The sequence below is a fragment of the Saimiri boliviensis genome, chromosome 15 (assembly GCF_048565385.1).
Source record: "Saimiri boliviensis isolate mSaiBol1 chromosome 15, mSaiBol1.pri, whole genome shotgun sequence".
Classification (NCBI taxonomy): Eukaryota; Metazoa; Chordata; class Mammalia; order Primates; family Cebidae; genus Saimiri; species Saimiri boliviensis.
This window is the reverse complement of record NC_133463.1, coordinates 66,962,849-66,983,766: the sequence shown is the minus strand read 5'-3', so window position 1 is coordinate 66,983,766 and position 20,918 is coordinate 66,962,849. Positions and strand designations below refer to the sequence as shown.

The 20,918-nt window shown below is 41.7% G+C and overlaps 1 protein-coding gene across 1 annotated transcript in view; it reads left to right on the top strand.

Moving 5' to 3' along the window:
- Positions 1-20,918, top strand: part of EXT1 (exostosin glycosyltransferase 1) — a 312,087-nt gene that overhangs the window by 1,739 nt on the left and 289,430 nt on the right. The window lies entirely within an intron of this gene.

Sequence of the window (20,918 nt, the reverse complement as noted above, 5' to 3'; positions counted from 1 at the left end):
AGGAGAAACTGTTTTTTAATCTGGGCCTCAGTCCCACTGTCTAAACTCCAGTTGCTAATTTAGATTTCCCATTCTCTTTTGTCTTTATCTATTTGCATATAAATTGTAGACTGTTACTCTTTGAATGGGTGTGAGATGCCTCCTTACCCTCTGTAGTGAGGCAAGTTTTGTCCAGTTGCTAAGTGACTGAATTGGTTACTTTGTAGCCCTTTTCACTCTTCTTTTTTCCTTCCCAGTGACAGTAACTGACACAGGGGATTTGGAGTCAAAGCTAGATTCCACAAATCTGCTGTACCCTGAGCTTGGTGGACCAGTTTCCTAGTAGGTGGGGTTGCCGCCCAGACTCTCACTTATATCGGAGTGTGAAAGAGCTAGTGCGTTCCTACAGTGCATTTCCACGTTACGCCAGTTAAAAGCCAGAGCAGCCTTGTGCTACCCAGGGAAGGAAGGGGAACCTCTCAGCTGAGTACAAGAGGAACTGGCAGAGGTTGGCAGATTTTGCAATTGATTCATGAAATGCAGAATAGGGGAAATGCTTCACAAACCTGATTGGAACAGGAAGGGGTATGGTGGGAAACTGGCCTTGAAATGAAAGGTTTGATTGTTGTCTGTGCATTTTCTCAGACACTAGGGCCTCTATAGGAGTGATTGGAAGGGAAATTAAAGTCCTCCAAGACTTGATCATAGAGAGTGAAGGAGAAAGTATCAGGCACTCAGATTCTGCTTTCCAACCCCGATACCTTTTGCTTTTCAGGCATAAGAAAAGCCGGAGACTAGGATCAACTATGTATCCATATTTTCCTCTCATTCAGGGGCAGTTATGTGTGAATGTGCAGTTGCAATGGGTTACATTTTTCTCATAAAAGACATCAAACTATGGTTAGTAATAAACTGTTTTGTTTATACATTTACATTGACCTATTTCTGTGGGTGCTTGTAAGAAAAAAATGCTTATAGCCTTTCAGGAATTTCTTTGTCTGGTTTATGGTGGAGTAACTCGAGATGAAGTCTAACCATTCAGTGTCTTCTAAAGCAGTCTCACAGAATACTGTGGAAGGATCACTATATTCTTCATCCTTCTAAAAGGGCTAAAGCTGAGATTTCAGCTAAGGAAATTTGAATTATACATTTATTTGGAAAATACCCTCCATCCAAGGGAACAATATTTCTTACCCTTTTATTCCCAAAATAAAGTTTCTACATTTTCTGTGGAATGGAAACATTTTCTAGAGATCAGCAATGAAGGAAGGGAGGTGTTGGTTTCTTTAAAACTTTAGTGTTTACCAATTAAATTTAATTTTTTACCTCTTTGTGATTAGGCCAAGAAATATGACACCCACACTTTGGTTTATGTTTAAAGACCGCAAGGGGTCAAGACCTCAAGACTGGGTCTGATCAGAAAAGTGGCATTTAGTAGAAAAGCAAGTTTGCTCGTCTCCCAAGCAGGGATCTCTTTAGGAGGGACACTTCTGGATTTTCATTATGTTCCCCTTTTGCATACCTTCCAGCTCTAAACTTGCATGATAGCCCGAGATGGTGCTGCACAAGGTTTGCATTCACTCAGCTGGTACACCTGAGTTTTTACTCATTTCTCTCAGTGGGTTAGCAGAATTATTTGTCTTTGAGAAATGGTGCTTACAAACTTTATTGCCTTTTATTATTGCCTTTGTAACACAGGAAGATGAAGCAAGAACTCTTAAATTTGGAGATACACTAGCAGAGCAAGCAACAGCAGCTACTGTGCTACTTATATTGATGCTTTCTGGAAGATAGCCTTAGATAATGTGAGATGTGGAACTACTCAAGTCTCTCTAGCCAGTCTCTCTAGCACCTTAGGAGGAGGTGATATTGAAGTTAGGTCTGTAGATGTGATCTATGTAAGTTTGGCTTCTCATACTGACTCATGGTGTGACTTCTGATTAGTCACTTTGCGCATTAATTTTGGGTTTTGTCGAGTGGGTTTTAGACTGCTTCAGGGGTGCTCTAAGCACTTACTTGGTAATAGCTTATAAAAACACAATCAATTTTCATCTAATTTATTAGCAAGTGTATGTGGGGAAAAAAAAAAGCTTCAATTTAATTTGCTTCCACAAGCAATCACCTGTAAGTTTCCTCTGGAGCAGACTTTTATGGGGTCTGGTGATTATATTAACAATTTACGGCCGGGCGCGGTGGCTCAAGCCTGTAATCCCAGCACTTTGGGAGGCTGAGGCGGGTGGATCACGAGGTCAAGAGATCGAGACCATCCTGGTCAACATAGTGAAACCCCGTCTCTACTAAAAATACAAAAAATTAGCTGGGCATGGTGGTGCGTGCCTGTAATCCCAGCTACTCAGGAGACTGAGGCAGGAGAATTGCCTGAACCCAGGAGGCGGAGGTTGCGGTGAGCCGAGATCGCGCCATTGCACTCCAACCTGGGTAACAAGAGTGAAACTCCGTCTCAAAAAAAAAAAAAAAAAACAGGCCGGGTGCGGTGGCTCAAGCCTGTAATCCCAGCACTTTGGGAGGCCGAGGCGGGTGGATCACGAGGTCAAGAGATCGAGACCATCCCGGTCAACATAGTGAAACCCCGTCTCTACTAAAAATACAAAAAATTAGCTGGGCATGGTGGCACGTGCCTGTAATCCCAGCTACTCAGGAGGCTGAGACAGGAGAATTGCCTGAACCCAGGAGGCAGAGGTTGCGGTGAGCCGAGATCGTGCCATTGCACTCCAGCCTGGGTAACAAGAGCGAAACTCCGTCTCAAAAAAAAAAAAAAAAAAAAACAATTTACGGTATCATGATCAAGTTAGGATACTACAGAGTATATACAAATGTATCAACTAAACAAATTGTTGCTTTTGGTGAAATAGAACATTATGTGTCAGTAAAGATTTAGAGCTAAATGAGCAAGGACTTCTGTCTCACCTGTGCCTTTGTGAAAATTAGACATTGATTACAAAAGTATGGGAGAGCTACATAGAATGAAAGAAAATGACTTTTCTAATAGGAAATAAATATCTTTTGTCATTTTTTTGACCCAGACATCCAGGAATGTATTAAAATATCAATTTTTATGATACCCGTATTTTTTAATCAATTATATATTTTAATGCACGTGGATGATGCCAGCTAAAATCACTGCAGTAATTAGATGATTTGTAATGATGCTTTAGAGAAATTCTTTCTATTTTATGTTCTTTCAGCTGCTTATGCATCCTTACAGAATTACTGTATTTTTACGTGAACTTCATAGTTCATGTCCCTACAAAGGGCATTATTGTGAAACTTTAGGTTCAGGTATTTGAAATAGAAGAAAGGGAGGGAAAGAAGAGGTGGCTTCTATCTTCGGCCCCCTTTAAGAAAAGCAAGAGTGAATATTTAAAGCTTTTCTGGGAACAGGGAAGATAGTGTGCAAATCTTTTTGACATTTTCCTTTTTCTTGTTTGCTAACGCTGTACCTCACAATTCTGGTATCTTTAAGGGTCTTGAAGGTAAGAGATCATTTGGCTTCCCACATCCTGATTTTTACAAATGTAGAAACTGAGGGACAGAATGTTTCAGGGATTTGCTTAAGGCCAGAAAACTGTTTAGTAACAAGGGTAGCCCTAGAATGCAGGCCCCCTGAATTTTGCCTTGATCAGCAGCCTTTCATTTCTACTCTCAGGCACCCTTGAAAATTCACCAGCCACGAGGAGATTCTCATTAATGGTGTTCACTGTGGGATTTCTCGTAGAATTCTTCAGTAATCTGATGAAAACTTGGAGGACACCTTTGTAAAAATAAATGATAAGTAAATAAAAGCGTATTCATAATTTGTCATATGGTTTCAGGGGCTGACGCACACCTCCTGCTGAGGGCATCCTCAAACTTACAAACACTTGCTCTGGGAGTTTACATTTTGCCTGTTTGCTTAGCTGGGTAGGTCTGTGGAGCTGTTTAGTCTAAGCAGTTTTTTGAATCTTTCAGTTGGGCCCTAAAGGGTTTAGAGAATAGACTATGCATTGACTGAACAATAAGGTGAATTCTATGCACTTATAGCAAAATGAAAATATGCACAAGACAAGTCATAATGCTAAATGCTTTTATCTTTTCTTCCTCATTATCTCAAACTGTGTTAGCAGACACCTTGATTGAGTTCTTGATCCAGCAGTGAACCTTAGATTAATGTTTTCCTTCTCCAAAATGAAAGGTGGGAATTGAGATTCTCAGGTTTTAAATGTAAAATATTAGCGCCTTTCTCCCCACAGTTGTACAAAAGCATTTCTAAAACAAACCAAATTAATGAAGTTAAAAAATAAGGTAGGGCCAGCGCTACGGAGAATTATGAAGTTGGCTCATTTGTCTTCTGACACTGAGATGCTGGTTCTCTCCTCTCTTTCCTTTCTGGCCTTTTTCTAAACCTGCTTTCTGGAGAGCACCTGAGAGCCTCAATCACAAGGAATCCCTGAATAAGGGTTGGGGTGTTATTTGCTACTTTTAGGGACATTTGTATTATTACTGGATTCAGCCTAACAAATGAGGGTTTCCAGTGGAGCCTGTGACCTAAGCTATGGGCCTTCAGGAGTTTACCCTACAAAAAATGGCTTGCTGCTAAGGTTTGGGCAGGTCTTGCCGATAGGAGGCCACCTTTGGTCCCCCTGACTGTGACAGCAGCTTTGGATGGCAAAAGGGGTGATGCCACACCTGCAGGTGGTGATGGTTCATTCTGTCAGAAGGCCTGGCGATCTGCCTTCCCAGAACACAGTGCTGGAAATACCTGCCAATAGTGACCTTTAATATGCCAATGTCACAGCAGAAGTTGTACTTGGTAGGGCCTGGCCGCTTTGCTCACAAACTGTCTTGAAAGTGTCTTCTCCGGCTATGTTGCTGGTGTGTAAACGGAGGAAAAAGGGGGTAAGGTGGCTTGCCTGAGGCTATGCAGCCTGTAAGTGGCTGAACTGAGGCTAAAACCCAGCTTTTCCGACTCCAGGATCTCTGTTCTTTTCACGGAGAAAAGAATATTCATTGCTACCTCACTGCATTCACTTTGCAGCACCTCGTATTCAGAATGAACCAGGTGAGACAAAATGGTCATTGGCTTCTGCAGGCTCCTGGACCTGTTTCACGTTCAAACATTAACATGGAAGCTTATGTTTCCATGAGCTTAATTACAGGCTGATCCTCCCTAATCCAAAGATTTGAAATGCTCCAAAATCTGAAACTTTTGACCACCAACATGAGCATTTTGGATTTCAGATTTCTGAATTAGGAATGTCCAACTCTTAGCCGGGCGCGGTGGCTCAAGCCTGTAATCCCAGCACTTTGGGAGGCCGAGGCGGGTGGATCACGAGGTCGAGAGATCGAGACCATGCTGGTCAACATGGTGAAACCCCGTCTCTACTAAAAGGTGCAAAAAAAAAAATTAGCTGGGCATGGTGGCATGTGCCTGTAATCCCAGCTACTTAGGAGGCTGAGGCAGGAGAATTGCTTGAGCCCAGGAGGCGGAGGTTGTGGTGAGCCGAGATCGCGCCATTGCACTCCAGCCTGGGTAACAAGAGCGAAACTCCATCTCAAAAAAAAAAAAAAAAAAAAAGGAATGTCCAACTCTTAAGTATACAATGCGGATATCTCAAAATCTGAAAAAAAAAAAAAATTTGAAACACTTTTGATCTCAAGCATTTCAAGCATTTTAGGCCATGTCCTTCTCAGCCTAAAGTTGTGTATTTGAAACAAGGTATTTTCTGAACAAGGTGTTTGAGAAGTAGCTGTTGCCATGTAATAATTACCTAGTGCTTCCTTCACTCTCTGGAAGAAAAAATAGTGGGCTTTTTTGTCTCTCGGGGTCATGATGTGAATGTCGTACACAGTGGCTGTGTCATCAGAACAGGTGTGCCAGCCCCCTACATGGAACTTGTACGTGCTTCAGGTTGTGCTAAATTAACTTTCTTTAGATAAGGGATAACTAGCATTCATTTTAGATAATGTATATTCAACCTGTAATTGTTTGTTTGTTTTTTTTTTGAGATGGAGTTTCGCTCTTGTTACCCAGGCTGGAGTGCAATGGTGTGATCTCGGCTCACCGCAACCTCCGCCTCCTGGGTTCAGGCAATTCTCCTGCCTCGGCCTCCTGAGTAGCTGGGATTACAGGCACGCACCACCATGCCCAGCTAATTTTTTGTATTTTTAGTAGAGACGGGGTTTCACCATGTTGACCAGGATGGTCTCGATCTCTTGACCTCGTGATCCACCCACCTCGGCCTCCCAAAGTGCTGGGATTACAGGCTTGAGCCGCCGCGCCCAGCTGTAATTGTTTTTATTTAAAAGCTCTTCCACCTTGACCAAGTTCCAGTAATAAACAGGGATTCCCTCCAAACTAGAAGATTTGTTGAGTGCCTGTTATTTGAACTTACTCTCATTAGTTCATATAACCTTTCAACAACAGTGCGAGTTAGATTATATCCTTATTTTACACATTAGAATATAGGCCCCTCAGAGAGTAAAGTAACAAGCTCAGTGTCACATCTAGTGAGTAAATGGCAGAGTTCCTACCAGGGTACTTGGATTCCAAAGTCCCTTCTCTTCTACAGAATGTTACTACTCTTAAAGAATCAAACAGAGTTTCTACCTGTTACATATTAATTTTTAACAAGTGAATCGCGAGTTGCGTGTTTGTATATCGACCTTTTTTTCCATTGCTTTACTTTATGAACATGTTTCCCGAGGAAAAAGTTTGGCTCAGAGATGTTATAAAGATGGCCCCTTATTCCGACCTTTAAGCACTGAACTCCTTGAACTCTTCTGCTCAAGGGGCATTGCAATTTTTTCTACATAGATTCTGCTTGTAATTCTCTCCTAGGGTTCTTCTAAGAAAGATGAGGAAGCTGATTAGTAATCTACCTGCATGACCTTTCCCCTACTGATAGCATCCGGCAGGGTGTCCCTCTTTGATTGAAAGTGAAAGTGAACCCTGGAGATGTCGCTGCAGGTGGATGGGGCTCAGAGTGAATGCTGCTGCCCCAGGTAGACATGGCATTCCAATAGAATAGAAATGAAAGGGCTACGGGAATATATCACACTCAGTGCCTCCAGGGCCTAAGGCTCTTTAAAAGAAAAACAGTGCTTAAAAAATTATAAACGTTATATCCAGGCTGAGCACAGTTCATGCCTGTAATTCTAGCACTTTGGGAGGCCAAGGTGGAAGACTGCTTGAACCCAGGAGTTCTAGATCATATTAGCCTGGGTAACATAGCAGGATCTTATCTTTACTAAAGATAAAAAAAATTAGCTGTGCATGGTCATGCACACCTGTAGTCTCAGCTGCTTGGGAGACTCAGGTGGGAGGATTGCATGAGTCCAGGACACTGAGGGTGCAGTGACCAATGACGGTACCACTGCACTCCACCCTGGATGACTGGGCAAGACCTTGGCTTCCAGAGGAAAATAAAAGAGAGAAAAGATGGTATACATAGGCTTTGTGGAAGATTGGGAAAATACAGAAGACTGGAATATGTAATTAAATTTCTTTCCTAATTCTATTTTTTGTTGTTGTTGAGATGGAGTCTCGCTCTGTAGTTCAGGCTGGAGTGCAGTGGCACGCTCTTGGCTCACTGCACCCTCTGCCTCCCGGGTTCAAGCAATTCTCCTGCCTCAGCCTTCCAGTAGCTGGGACTACAGGTGCGTGCCACCACACCCCGCTAATTTTTTCTACTTTTAGTAGAGCCGGGGTTTCACCATGTTAGCCAGGATGGTTTCAATCTCCTGACTTCGTGATTTGCCTGCCTTGGCCTCCCAAAGTGCTGGGATTACAGGTATAAGCCACTGTGTCTGGCCTTCCTAGTTCAGTTATAAGTGCTAGCCACTATTGGTAAACTTTGACGTAGTCAGTCTGTTCTAGCACATCTATATGCTTATATGGCTCTGTCTCTGCATATCCAAGTACCTTGGATAAATTATTATTTAATTAATGGTGAGTAAATAATGAATTCAACACATTTTCTTGTTTGTGCCGGACACATATGTGTTGGAGCTGGGGCTACTTTGGCAAACAAAACAAACTTCTGCCTGTTCACCTTACCTTTCTAGTCTGTCGGTTTTGTAAAGTTGAAGTCAGCCTTTAAATATATTTTTGGATGTTGTTTTTTTCCCTAACATTATCCAACAGCATTTTCCTGTTCGAAATAGTTTTGAAAATAGGATTTTTAACGTGAGATTTTTTTTTTTCCCCTAAACCATGGCTGGACCAGAATTTGTTTAACCATTTGCATTTTCTTACATATTTTTATTTCTTTATTGTTAGTATTACTTTTTTGAGACAGAGTCTCACTCTGTTACCCAGGCTGGAGTGCAGTGGCATGATCCCAGCTCACTACAACCTCCACCTCCTGGGTTCAAGGAATTCTCCTGCCTCAGCCTCTCGAATAGGTGGGATTACAGGTGTGTGCCACCACACCCGGCTAATTTTTGTATCTTTAGTAGAGATGGGGGTTATACCATGTTGGCCAGGCTGGTCTCGAACTTCAAACCTCAGGTGATCTGCCTGACTCAGCCTCCCAAAGTGCTGGGATTACAATAGCATGAGCTACCACAGCCAGCTTTCTTATATATTTATCTTGTTTTTTTCCCCCTCCATTAGAAGTAGTCTGTGATGAGTTTCACCTTGTTGCATGTTTTTAGGGTTTCTCTCTCTCTCTCTCTCTCTCTCTCTCTCTCTCTCTCTCTCTCTCTCTCTCTCTCTCTCTCAGAACAATACAGAACTTCCTGTCCTGTCCTCCCTACTCCCGACTTCAATCCCATTCAGGGCTGTAGCTGTTTTAAGGTGAACATCCATTTAGTGAAGTAGCCATCATTAAATGACTGCCTAGATAAACATTTGTAGGTGTTAATTGGTCTTGCCAGGGGGCCTTTGAAGCTCCACTGCTCTGTTCCCTTTGAAGTTTTGTTTTTGCTTTAACCAAAATCCTCCCTGGTCTCTAACTGAGCGGATGTCCCTAGACTTCTCTCCATGTACTGTGCACGTACCCTTGCCTGGTATTTCAGAATCTGCAGGCCTTACCTAGGTAGATGTCATCCTTCTAGCTCATTGTATTCAGTTTATCAAGGCATTTGTTTCTATTTTCTGTTTGGTTGTTGACTCCATAGACCATAGGAGGTAAATTTGGACAGGTCGCTTTGACCTCTGGGCATCTAAGTAAGGCCTGGGATTCTAAGTGTACAGGAGGCATTATTCTAAGTGATTTAAAACTAGATAGCAAACCAAGGCATTTGTGGGGCTACACAGCCTCTTTTTGTATATGCTTTTGTCTTCTGTGAAGCCCTTTAGAAGGGAGAGCCTGTGACCCTGCACCACAAAAGTAGCTGATCCCCAAAAATTTCTGGACTAGGTTTTTAACTTCGTAGCCTCAGTTTCCACATCTGGAAATGGAGATCATAATACTGGTCTCATAGGGTTGTTAACAGGATCAAATGAGGTGATGTGTGTGAGGCTGTACCTTGTAAATGTTAATCTGCTTTACAGGGTGGTGGTATTACCAAACTCATCTTCCTGCCATTTTCTAATCAGCAATAGAAGTTCATTTAGTTTTGAAACAGCTCTTCTTATCTAAGCCACAGCAATAACTTATCTCTGCTTTGATACTTAAGTCCTCAGGAAATTGTAGTAGGTGCCCTGGAAGTCCAGCCATTGTTTCTATAAAGACCTACAGGGGTCTTCAGGCTGAGGCTTGCATGTGTCGTTTCTATAAAGACCTACAGGGGTCTTCAGGCTGAGGCTTGCATGTGTCGTGGGGTAGGAGTGGAAGCAGTTGAGGGGGGTCCCTGGGACAGTCAGACACTCCCCTGACAGGTTCCCTGGTTGACTGCTCTAATAATGCAGGTGATCTCTTCTCCAGTTGACTTTTAAGTCCTTACCAGTCAAGGGTGACATTTGGAGGAACACCTTGTATAAGTGGAACTCAGCTACTGGATAGCCTCCCTTGGCTGGTTCTGCAGCCCCTTAGCTTGCAAAGAACAGAAAATCACTTGGGCTGCCTTAAGTTTTGGGATTTATTGTGAGGGGACATGGAACAGAAACTGAACTGAAACTGCTCTAGTAAGTTCTCAGGACCCACCACAATACCTGGGACAGGCGCCTTTGTTCTTGCTCTATGCCAGGCGTCCCCAAACTGCGGCCCCCTGAGGCCATTTATCCGCGCCCCCCACCGCACTTCAGGAAGGGGCACCTCTTTCATTGGTGGTCAGTGAGAGGAGCACAGTACGTGGCGGCCCTCCAACGGTCTGAGGGACAGTGAACTGGCCCCCTGTATAAAAAGTTTGGGGACACCTGCTCTATGCCTTCATGTCTTGCTTGGCCAGCACCTGTGGCCCTGTGTGTGTCTGCCAACCACTGGCCAGTTTTTCCTGATCCAGGGCCTGGGGCAGACCAGTCAGATTGACTTTTCTAATGGGGAGAGCTGTTCATATGAGGCCACGTCTTGGGTATGGTGGTGATCTGCTCAGTGAAACATTGCCACTCTTGATTTAATTGGTGGTCATCCTTTTGGAAGAAACAGATCAAAGTTGCTTCCTGGAACAGAGGACTGTGGTTGGGGGAAGTTGGCTGTGCCACGAGCTGTTGAAGCCATATCCTGTTGGCATGTACATATTTGACCCCAGCTGATAACAGCAAGAACAACTCATATTTGAGGGCATCCTATGTGCAGGATAGTGGGAAGTATCTTCTTTAATCTTTATGTCCACCTAGCAAGAGGATACCCATTTTATCTCCATTTTACAGATGAAGAAAGCGAAGCAGTCTTGAAAAGTGGTTTGCCTAAGAGCACACACCTAGCAGAGGAACGGAGGCCCTCTGACTTTTGAACCTGCGTTCTTCACCACAGTACCTTACTGCTTTTGAACAGCTGAAACTGATGTCATAAAGACCACACACTCACAAGCAAGAGGATGATTGATTTATAGAGTATCACTTGGGTTTCTCACCTAGAATTTATTTAATATTACTTGAGAGAGACAATTCTCACCTGTTAGGTAATCTGGTTTCTCAGCCTACAGTAGATTAGAAGCAGTAAATTTAAAAACGAGAGAGGGATTCTTGCAGATAGTTCTGGGAAGAAATGACAGCTGGTAACCCAAATATAAGGAAGTGGGCCAGGAAATTATAAAATGTAATGCCCAGAAGAAGTAAAGAAGCATGGCAGTTTAAGAACAGCTGGCTCAATGCCCAAGAATGTGTTGTACACGCTCCTCAGGAATGAGTGTGCTTCCAAGTCCAGCAGCTACTGTTCTGCCGGTCACCAAGACGAACTAGAACACGGTACAGTACTGACTCTGAGACATCATTTGTGTTCACTGTCCATTGTTTAAGAACATAGAAAAAGAAGTAATGTGCTTTATAACTTTTTTGAAAACCGTATGGTTAATAAAATAGATTGGTGGTCTTCAGAGTAAGATCTCCATTTGAAAACTTGTCTACTAACTTTAGCAGTTTCCTCCAGGGCTCCAGAGAGACAGGATCTCCTTTAGATTAGCATTCGATTTCTGTTATTTGTTGCTAACTCTGATTTCTAGTGCATTCTCATGATGCATGTCAGTTTAAACCTAGATGAAACGGTAAGTTTTCTGATTCTGTGATGTGGGCCTATAGTGCTAGCTATTCTTGATGGATCGGTATCTAGAATGACTTGGGCTGTGGGTTCAGGTGAAGAGAATAGCCTAGGGCTAGGGCTAGCCCTGCCTGCCTAAGGGGTGGCATATGGATGTTAGGGTTTGGAGAAGGGAGAGACCCCTGAGGGGACAAGGGACATCTTCTATCTTGTCCTGGGGTTACCCTGGCAGGGATATTGGGCATTTCACACTCCTAGCAGGGGCCCAGCTTAGAGATATACAGGCACACTTCCTGCACACATTCCAGCATCCTGGTGGATTGGTAAAAATCATCTGCAGTGCCACTGGTAGAAAGCATCACCACCCTATTTGAATGAACTTCGGGGGTATCTCATGGTTAATTCACATGTTACTAAGGCAGGCAAACTCTGCCTGCTGCCTCATCCCCAGCCCCAGGGTAGAGCCGCACTCCTCCTCCTCCCTCCTTTTCACTTTCTGGAAAGCCACCACCCAGCTGGATCTTACTTCTTCCAGAGTCACTTCCTTGATGCCTCAGACTGGGCCAGATTCTCCTGGAATGTGCTCATATAGAACATTTAACAGCCAGCTGTGGTTTTCCATTCAGTTCGCTGTTTTTCTCTTTCTAGTAGATTGCACAGAACCTGAGGGGAGGATTCATGTTGGTTTTTCAATAATTTACTCAACAGATACTTATTGAGGAGCTACGTCATGCAGGCACTGGGGAGTCAATCGTCAATAAAAAGGTACACATACCTGGCCTCTAGATGCTCACAGCCTAGTGGTTGGAGGCTGAGGCTGATGGCCTACAAATTCTGGCATATATTAGAAGGTGTTGCACGCTGTGAAGTAAAGCAATATATGGAAGGGGGTTAAGGCAGTGAGTCTCAACCTTGACTGTACAGTAGACTCTGCTGGAGAGCTTCTGAAATTAGGGCCAGGCCAATTAGGGATGAAGTTCCAGGTTTTTATTTATTTATTTTATTTTTATTTTTTGAGAAGGAGTCTCACTCTGTTGCCCAGGCTGGAGTGCAGTGGCATGATGTCAGCTCACTGCAACCTCGAGCTCCCTGGTTCAAACAGTTCTCCTGCCTCAGCCTCTGGAGTAGTTGGAATTACAGGCATGCACCACCATGCCTGGCTAATTGTGTGTATTTTTAATAGAGACAAGGTTTTGCCATGTTGGTCAGGCTGGTCTTGAACTCCTGACTTTAAGTGATCTGCCCACCTCAGCCTCCCAAAATGTTGGGATTACAGGCATGAGCCACCACGTCCAGCTGGCCGAAGTTCCAGGATTTTTAAAAAGCTCACCAGGTGGTTTAGATGCACAATGAGAGTCCGGATGAGGAAGTGTTTTGCAGCTTTAAATGTGGAGGGGAAGAAAGGCCTCCTTGGGAAAATGACATTGAGCTCTAGTACCATTGTACCTTCAAAGCCTCAGCACCATGCCTGACTGACTCATAGGAAGCACTCAGTGTTTGTTGCATAAATGAAAAAAATTTACATTTATTTAACCGAGGGAATGTTACTACTGTTGATGTGGTATATTCAAAGTATGGAGTCTCTAAATGTTACTCTCTGATTTATAGCTCAGGCATTCCTGTTCCTACTCCTCATTCATTGTGTTCATTTGCTGATTCACCCAGAGTTTCTTGTCATGTTCAAATGGGAAGTTTCTTCCAATGAACTTTTTTTTCCCAAGGTAATTTTTTTTCTTTCTTTTTCTGTTTTTACTATTGTGTTTGATATGAGTATCACTGAAACCAAATTAAAATGAACCAAAGGATTTTGGTGCATAATACAAATCCAAATAATTTATTGGTATAGGAAAAAAAATTATGATCTTTCTATCATTCAACAGTCCGTAGATATCGGGACATTTTCCCCCGTTTAATTGTAGTTTGTCTCCCAAAGGATTGATAGAATAAAACTTTTGACTTAACATTTTTTGCTCAGGTTACATTCAAACTCTGCTAACTGATATTGAAGTATTGCCCCAGAGTATCAGAGTATATAGTAACATAGGGCTTAATTGAGCTATCAGGCTTCTAACGAATTCATATTGAGATTTATCACTTAATTAAAAAGCAAAGGGGGGAAAAGCAAAGGGAATGTGTACAATTGTTCCTTCCACTGGCCTTCATTTCCTTCATTTAAAAATCGTGGCTTGTTTGTTTAGTTTGTAGAATCCTGCAGGATATTGCATAGAAGTATTCAAGATGTATAGGTAAAATAGAGGGTGTGCTGTATTGCAATGACTTGACTTCTTAGTGGGTCTTAAAAATTGATTCAGATTTGGTGACAATCATGACACATGATTAAGTTGAAATTATGTTTTATGTTTTTACAGAGGTTGGGAAGTCCACTTAACAAAATTATTCTTAGGTCTGTATATCTGAAGCAATCTGAAAATCCAATCAGAGGGAATCTAATACTGAGATGCTTTTGCTTTACTGAAAGAGAACACATTTTTCTTGAAAACACCATTTCTTATATGCTACATGTGTGTTTAAAATTCACACCTGCATTAAAAAAGCTACCTTTAAGCAACACTTTTTATGATAACTGCATTTTTAAGTATACAAGTGTAATGTTGCAAACGTGTAAATGTAGGGCAGTCAGTCTTTATTGATTCAGAGTGGAAATGTATAATATTTTTTGTATTTGGATTATTGAGTTACATGTTTTTTTTAAAAAAGAACAGTATTTTATAAGATAAAATTTAAGTACTTCAATGCTTAGTACAGTTAGAAGGTGGAGTAGTATTTTCCCGTAGTTATTTTAGACTTAGCTATGTCTGAGGAGTAATTCAAGTCGGGATAACAGAGAGCAAAAAGGATTAGATGTCAAAACAAATCTTAGATTTCTATAAATATAAGCTAAGAAATGATCACCCTTAGACAGAAAATATGAAGTGAGAATCTAGAGAGTGTTGGTGAGGTTTGAGCCTCTTTGGGCCTCAGTTTTCTTCATCTGATTTTCCTGCACAGAGACCACTGATTGGGGCTGTCACGTCTGTCCTTGCACATGTGTGTCTGCATGTGTGTTGTATGTTTGCTCAGGTAGGAGAACATGGTGTTCAACTGACTCCAAATATGTAGGACCTGATAGTTTTACCTGGAGAGAAGATCAATAAGATTATGGGAGTGATCTTAAAATCTGGTTTAACTCTTACGGTGTAAACAAAAAATAGAGATCCAGGGAGATTGAGCAATTGGCCCAAGGTCATGTTGTTGTGAGTGAATTGGAGATGGAACACACATCTCTTGACTTTCAGCTGCGGATTGCTTATGTGTATAGAAATACACATAAGGGGCCGGGCGCGGTGGCTCAAGCCTGTAATCCCAGCACTTTGGGAGGCCGAGGCGGGTGGATCACGAGGTCAAGAGATCGAGACCATCCTGGTCAACATAGTGAAACCCCATCTCTACTAAAAATACAAAAAATTAGCTGGGCATGGTGGCACGTGCCTGTAATCCCAGCTACTCAGGAGGCTGAGGCAGGAGAATTGCCTGAACCCAGGAGACGGAGGTTGCGGTGAGCCGAGATCGCGCCATTGCACTCCAGCCTGGGTAACGAGAGCGAAACTCCGTCTCAAAAAAAAAAAAAAAAAAAAAAAAAGAAATACACATAAGGATTCTGGTTTGAATTCAGATGGTGACTCTGTCACTAGCTACGAGACCTTGGTCAGCTTCTCTGTTTCCGTTCTTCACTTGTAAAATGGAGATAACAATTTCGACCTCCTAGGATTGCTATTATAGGGATTAAATGAGTAATAATACATGTAATATGCTTAGAACAGTGCATGGAACATAGTAAACACTCAATAAGAAACCATTGTTACTGTCTGTTCCACTAAACCACATCAGATGCCTGTAACTTCAGGCTTACTGTTTGTATGTGTTTATCATGGTTTTAATTTCATTTCTTTCATTTGACCTATCTGTTTACAGCTCATTATAACTGTAGTGTGCAATACTATACAGTAGCTTGCCAGTTATATAGAAGCTCCTGGTGGTTTGGCAAGTGCCCAGAATTCCAACCACCTGTTGGAACTGTTGCCAAAATACAGTAGATTTTGATTTCCCAGAAGTTGTTCAACTGAGAGTGCAAATCATTAATATTACTTTGTGTCTTGAAAAAAATTCTTTCTCCTATTACAAAAGTATTATATTTCCCACTAGTTCTGTGAGGCTGGGCAGTCACAGAGGTCTTGTTCCTGCCTCTTGAAGAAACATTAAAATGGGTAGCAAATGTGCTGGTGATCGGCCACCTGAGATGATTTTCAGAGATAAACCTGTGCGAGATAGCGAAGGGAAAACTATTTTTTCTTTTCTAGCAATCCAAGTAGCCAAGCGAGTGATCCCACCATGCAGGGGCACTTAGCAAATCAGGAAGCACAATAACAGTGAAGGACTTTCTACTGTCAACAGTTTGCAGGGCCCTTAACACTTGATGGCTTTTCCTTGAGGATGGCATTATTGGCAGCAGCAGGACCCAGTCCTCTGCACTGTTTCTGCATGTTAAGTTTAAACAGTGTATGCCTATCTTTGAGGATAAACTTATAACAGGGGTCAAGGTAAAAGTTAGGGAAGAAATTCTAGTCTGTGACTGGAAGATCTGGGAGCATTCAGACACATTGGAACTTATATTTTTATTCTTTCTCCCAGGAGACAAAGCTGCAATTATTAATACACACATTGTAAGAGCTTTTCTGTGATATACCACGTTGGCCACCAAATCCAGATGTGATCTGATTCCTGTCCGGTTCCACACTGTAGCACGCTTTGCTGTCATTGGGTCATCTGTGTTCCTTGAAACTTCACCATATCCAAATAAAAGCATTTTAGAACAGGATTAAATTTTTATATATTACAGAATTATACAGAGGGTTTTTTAACATCCACTGTTCAAAAAGAGACTCTGGTGAATGGTTCACTAAGTAAAAGTGAGATGGAATGTCTCATCCCAGATTTGATACTGCTTGGCTCAAGACAAGAAGTGGCATGTGTATTTTGTGTACATGATGAGTATAGGCCTGTATTTGTATGGGGAGCATGTATTCAAATTTCAAATCTTTTTTTTTTTTTTCCCCTGGGAATTTTTTCTGGAGCATGTGGTGGATATTGTTTTCTGCCAAGAATCAAGGGGCAGTTTTATAAAGGACTCCTTTTTTGGAATGTGGAGGGAGTGGGTCTTCTCTTTCCTTTTCCCAAAGTTTTCTTGTATCTTTTCCACAAAATAAAAATTTCTTCCTTCTAGTTCACTGACGTGGAGATTCAAAGCAGCAGTGCAATAAAAATACCATATTGCATTTCCAGTGAACTCCTTTAATTAGATGAGATGAATTAATTGGATTTGTTGGACATGTCTCTGAAAGTATAAGATATTCACTTTTGGAACTCCCAGGCATGGTGGCCTGGGAGCTTTTTCGGTTTGCTCCTGTTCAGAACATGTGTAAGAACTGTCATTTGAAGCCTGTCATTTTAGTCCCCCTTGGGGGTTAAAAATGGCTTGGTGATTTTTCAGATAGCACAGCATAAATCGGCAGCTGTTTGGCCTGCCTTTCAGCCTAGGGCATTCCCTGGTTATCAACAGCCTCATCATCAGATTGCTTGTATTACCCATTTCTCTGTCCATACCAGCAGGTGAGATGGTCATCTAAGAGTTGGTTTCTAACATGTGTGGAGGGAACTTTCAAAAGACCCTCCAGCCCTAGTATTATCTTGCCCTGTATAATTTTAGGGGTCCAGGCATACAGGCTTTGATGTTCCTCCTTATGTGTTTCAGGGCCTCGGGGAAAATCCTGGAATTTAGACAGGGGCAGTGAGTGAATGGCTGTAGCCCTTGAATCCCATTTGGGACCTTAGCTCATTCTACCTTGCATTATAATTATTTAGTTTTTATCTCTCTAGGTTTTTATACTTTCAGGGGTAAAGCTGATTCATACTCCTCTGTATCCCAGAGTCCACCTTCAAGGTAGTATGTTGCTTGGTAGGTGCTTAGTAAATGTCATCATATTTGATTAGCTTTTTGTGGTCTTGTCTTTAGTCTAGAAATTCTAGATCTCAAACAGAAGGTAAGAATATGGTCTATTCTGGATTTTTACTTTTCTATAGTATATATCCTTTTCAAATATAGAGCCAGAGTGCCAGACAAAAAAAATATTGTGATTAGAATCTATAGCATTTCCTTTTGTGGTGGAAAATGTGCCTGATAAATGTTTTCTCTGCATTATTTTCCTCCAGATATATTTTAATCACAGTTATTTGGGTATTTCCCACTTTATATTCAGCTTGGGCTCAGATTAAGTCTTGTGTTAGTTATCAGTTAGGTTCATGAGAACAGGGATGGTATCTATGTGTTTTTAATCTGCTTCCCAGCACTTCACATAGTGCTAAGTTTACAATGCATTTCCAAGAAATACTTGTTGAATGACTGTTTTTTGGTCATGATGGCCTTTTAGTGCAGAAAAACTTTTGGATCTGTATTGTTAGACATTTAATTTTTTTTGTAATAACAGAATGTTGAACAGAAAAAGTAGGTTTAGAAGCTATATATCTATGTCTCTATATAGTTTACCCTCCTTGAGGTTCGAAATAGTCGGAGTGAAATTGGAGATTTACCAAAATCCAACGATGATTTGCACCTTTGAAATAACTCAACCCTTTGATTGTCATTTTAGCTACAAGTAGGTTCCTAGTTATAACTGTAATATTCCCTACAATCCTGCTTTATGGAACTCCAACTGCATTGTGTTGTCTGAGATAGGGCTCAGTTCTTGGCCAGGTAAAATTTATGTTCTTTGAAACTGTCTCCTTTTGTGAGGAGCAGGCTGAGAGATGGTGAACTCATTGAAGAGAACTGTGGCCGAACCCTCTAGCAACTTCCTTATAGAAGATGTCCCCGCATTGACTTTTTTGGCATTTCAGCTGCCACATTGAAGGAGGGGACAGACTGTGCCCTTGGGACCAGAGCCTTTTTCCTGGCTGCTGATGAATGAGGCACCAGCTTGCCATGCTCAGCCAACCACCTGTGTTAAAAAACAGCTTTCCTAGACTCTGATCCCTTAGCATAAACCATACACAGGAGGCACAAGGATATAGTTGTGTGGTGTCATCCATCAGCAGGGACATGCATGGTTTTCTACCAAGTGGCTTCAGCTTCCACAGTTCATCTCTATACCATTTTGCTGCTGCTGCTGCTTTTTTTTTTTTTTTTTTCTTCTGAGACAGGGTCTTGCTCTGTTGCCCAGGCTAGAAGACAGTGGCATTATCATGGCTCATTGCAGCCTCGACTTCCCAGGTTCAAGCAATTCTCCCAACTCAGCCTCTGGAGTACCTCCAGGGCTGTGTGCCACCACACCCTGCTAATTTTTTATTTTTATATTTTTAGAGCTGGGATCTCCCTAGGTTGCTCAAGCTGGTCTCAAACTCCTGGTCTTAAGTGATGCCTTGGCCTCCCAAAGTGTTGGGATTACACATGAGCCACCACACCTGGCCTACTTTGCTGTTGTTTACAAGTTTTGGTTGACACTTCTCTGCAGAATAGCACCTGACATCTCTCACCACCACTGAAAAGGATGGAATTTTATACACCTTTTTCCTAGGTTCTCTCTAGAAGTTACCAAGGGACCATCGGAGGTACTTATTGTTGCTGTTTATTGTTGCTTCCCTCCAGTCTGACTCATCTCACCCTACTCTCTGCTACTCCCTTTTAGCTACTCTTTTTTTTAAGTAACCCTCCCTCTTTCCACTGAAGGGTTGTGCTTGCACACACATGCACACATACTCATGCATATGCACACCACACATGCTTCATGTCCTCTGGCTCTCGCATATCCTATGTAAAACCTCCTTCTGCCACTTAAGCGAAACTCTTCTAAGAGTTTTCATATCAGAAGCTCAATTTTACCTTTCACTTTTCAGATAGAGACCCCCAAGTGTTTTAATAATCTGGTGAATGTTTTAAAAAAGGAAATATTTTTTAAAATGCAGATTGCAGAGGTAATACTTTAGCATTGTTGAATTGAAACATTATAGAAAGTGGAAGTTCCGTATCGTATGTTTCCCATAACCACCTTGAATAGTTAAGTGAATTTGTATTTTATTCTAAGCACATGCTGTTTATCTTCCTGAAAACAGGACCATTGCATACATCTGCTCTTTTGCAATTTCTTTTATTAGAAAATAAGATTAATCATATATCAAGCACTATTCCATGTTAGTCCATATAGCTCTCTCCCTCATTCTGTTTTTACAGCTACAAGGGAGTCTGCTGTGAAAATACTCCTTTAATTAGTTTACAGTTGAGTGTAAAATTTGGCATTTGATTCTTGATTCTAGTCTTTTTCTGTATATTCACCCCAAATTCTTTGAGACTGAGGGGTACCCTAATTTTTTAAACAAAATTTTGGGGGGCTTTGGGGTGAAAACTAATTTAAATCCTTACTTTCTCAGGTGCCTGCCCCCATTTAAAAATCAGTTTTGAGGGCTATAAAAAGCCTTATGATGTTAAGGCTATTTTTTTTTTTTTTCAGTATAAAAATATCATACAATTTATTTTTTCCATTTAGCCAAAAGGTCAAATTACACTAGCCAAGAAATGATCAGTCTCATATAAAAGAGTAAATACATATTCTCCTTGATTCAAGACTACTCTGAGATTCAGAAATACTGATAATGGAAGGTGGGGTGTGACCCCTTAAGTCAGTGTGACTAGTTAAAGGTGTATGGATATTTTTTTGTGGGAAGTGGGCTGCCGGACACAACTGCAGGCTGTTTCACATCTCCTCACACGGTGCTTCCAAACTGTTTTTTTTCTCTCTTGGCACTAGTGAGTACAACTCATAAGTAGCCAGATAATATCTAAGTTTAGGACCAGGGCAATTAGTGGGTTTTACCATGACTTGATCAAAAGTAAACAAGAAAACAAAAGCAGAGGGAACAAAAGGTAAGAGAAGGAATCACATTTTTCTCATTGTGGGGCTAAAATGCTGCAATGTTGAATTTTCACTTTCTGATTAGAACTGACAGTTGGACAGATAGGATTTATTATGGGGGGGTGGTCAGGAAGAAACTGTCAAATTTTTGTTTGACTGTTCTTTTCTCTAGCTCTCTCCCCTTTTTTCCTCCACTTTTTTTTTTTTTTTTTTTTTGAGACGGAGTTTCGCTCTTGTTACCCAGGCTGGAGTGCAATGGCGCGATCTCGGCTCACCTCAACCTCCGCCTCCTGGGTTCAGGCAATTCTCCTGCCTCAGCCTCCTGAGTAGCTGGGATTATAGGCACGCGCCACCATGCCCAGCTAATTTTTTGTATTTTTAGTAGAGACGGGGTTTCACC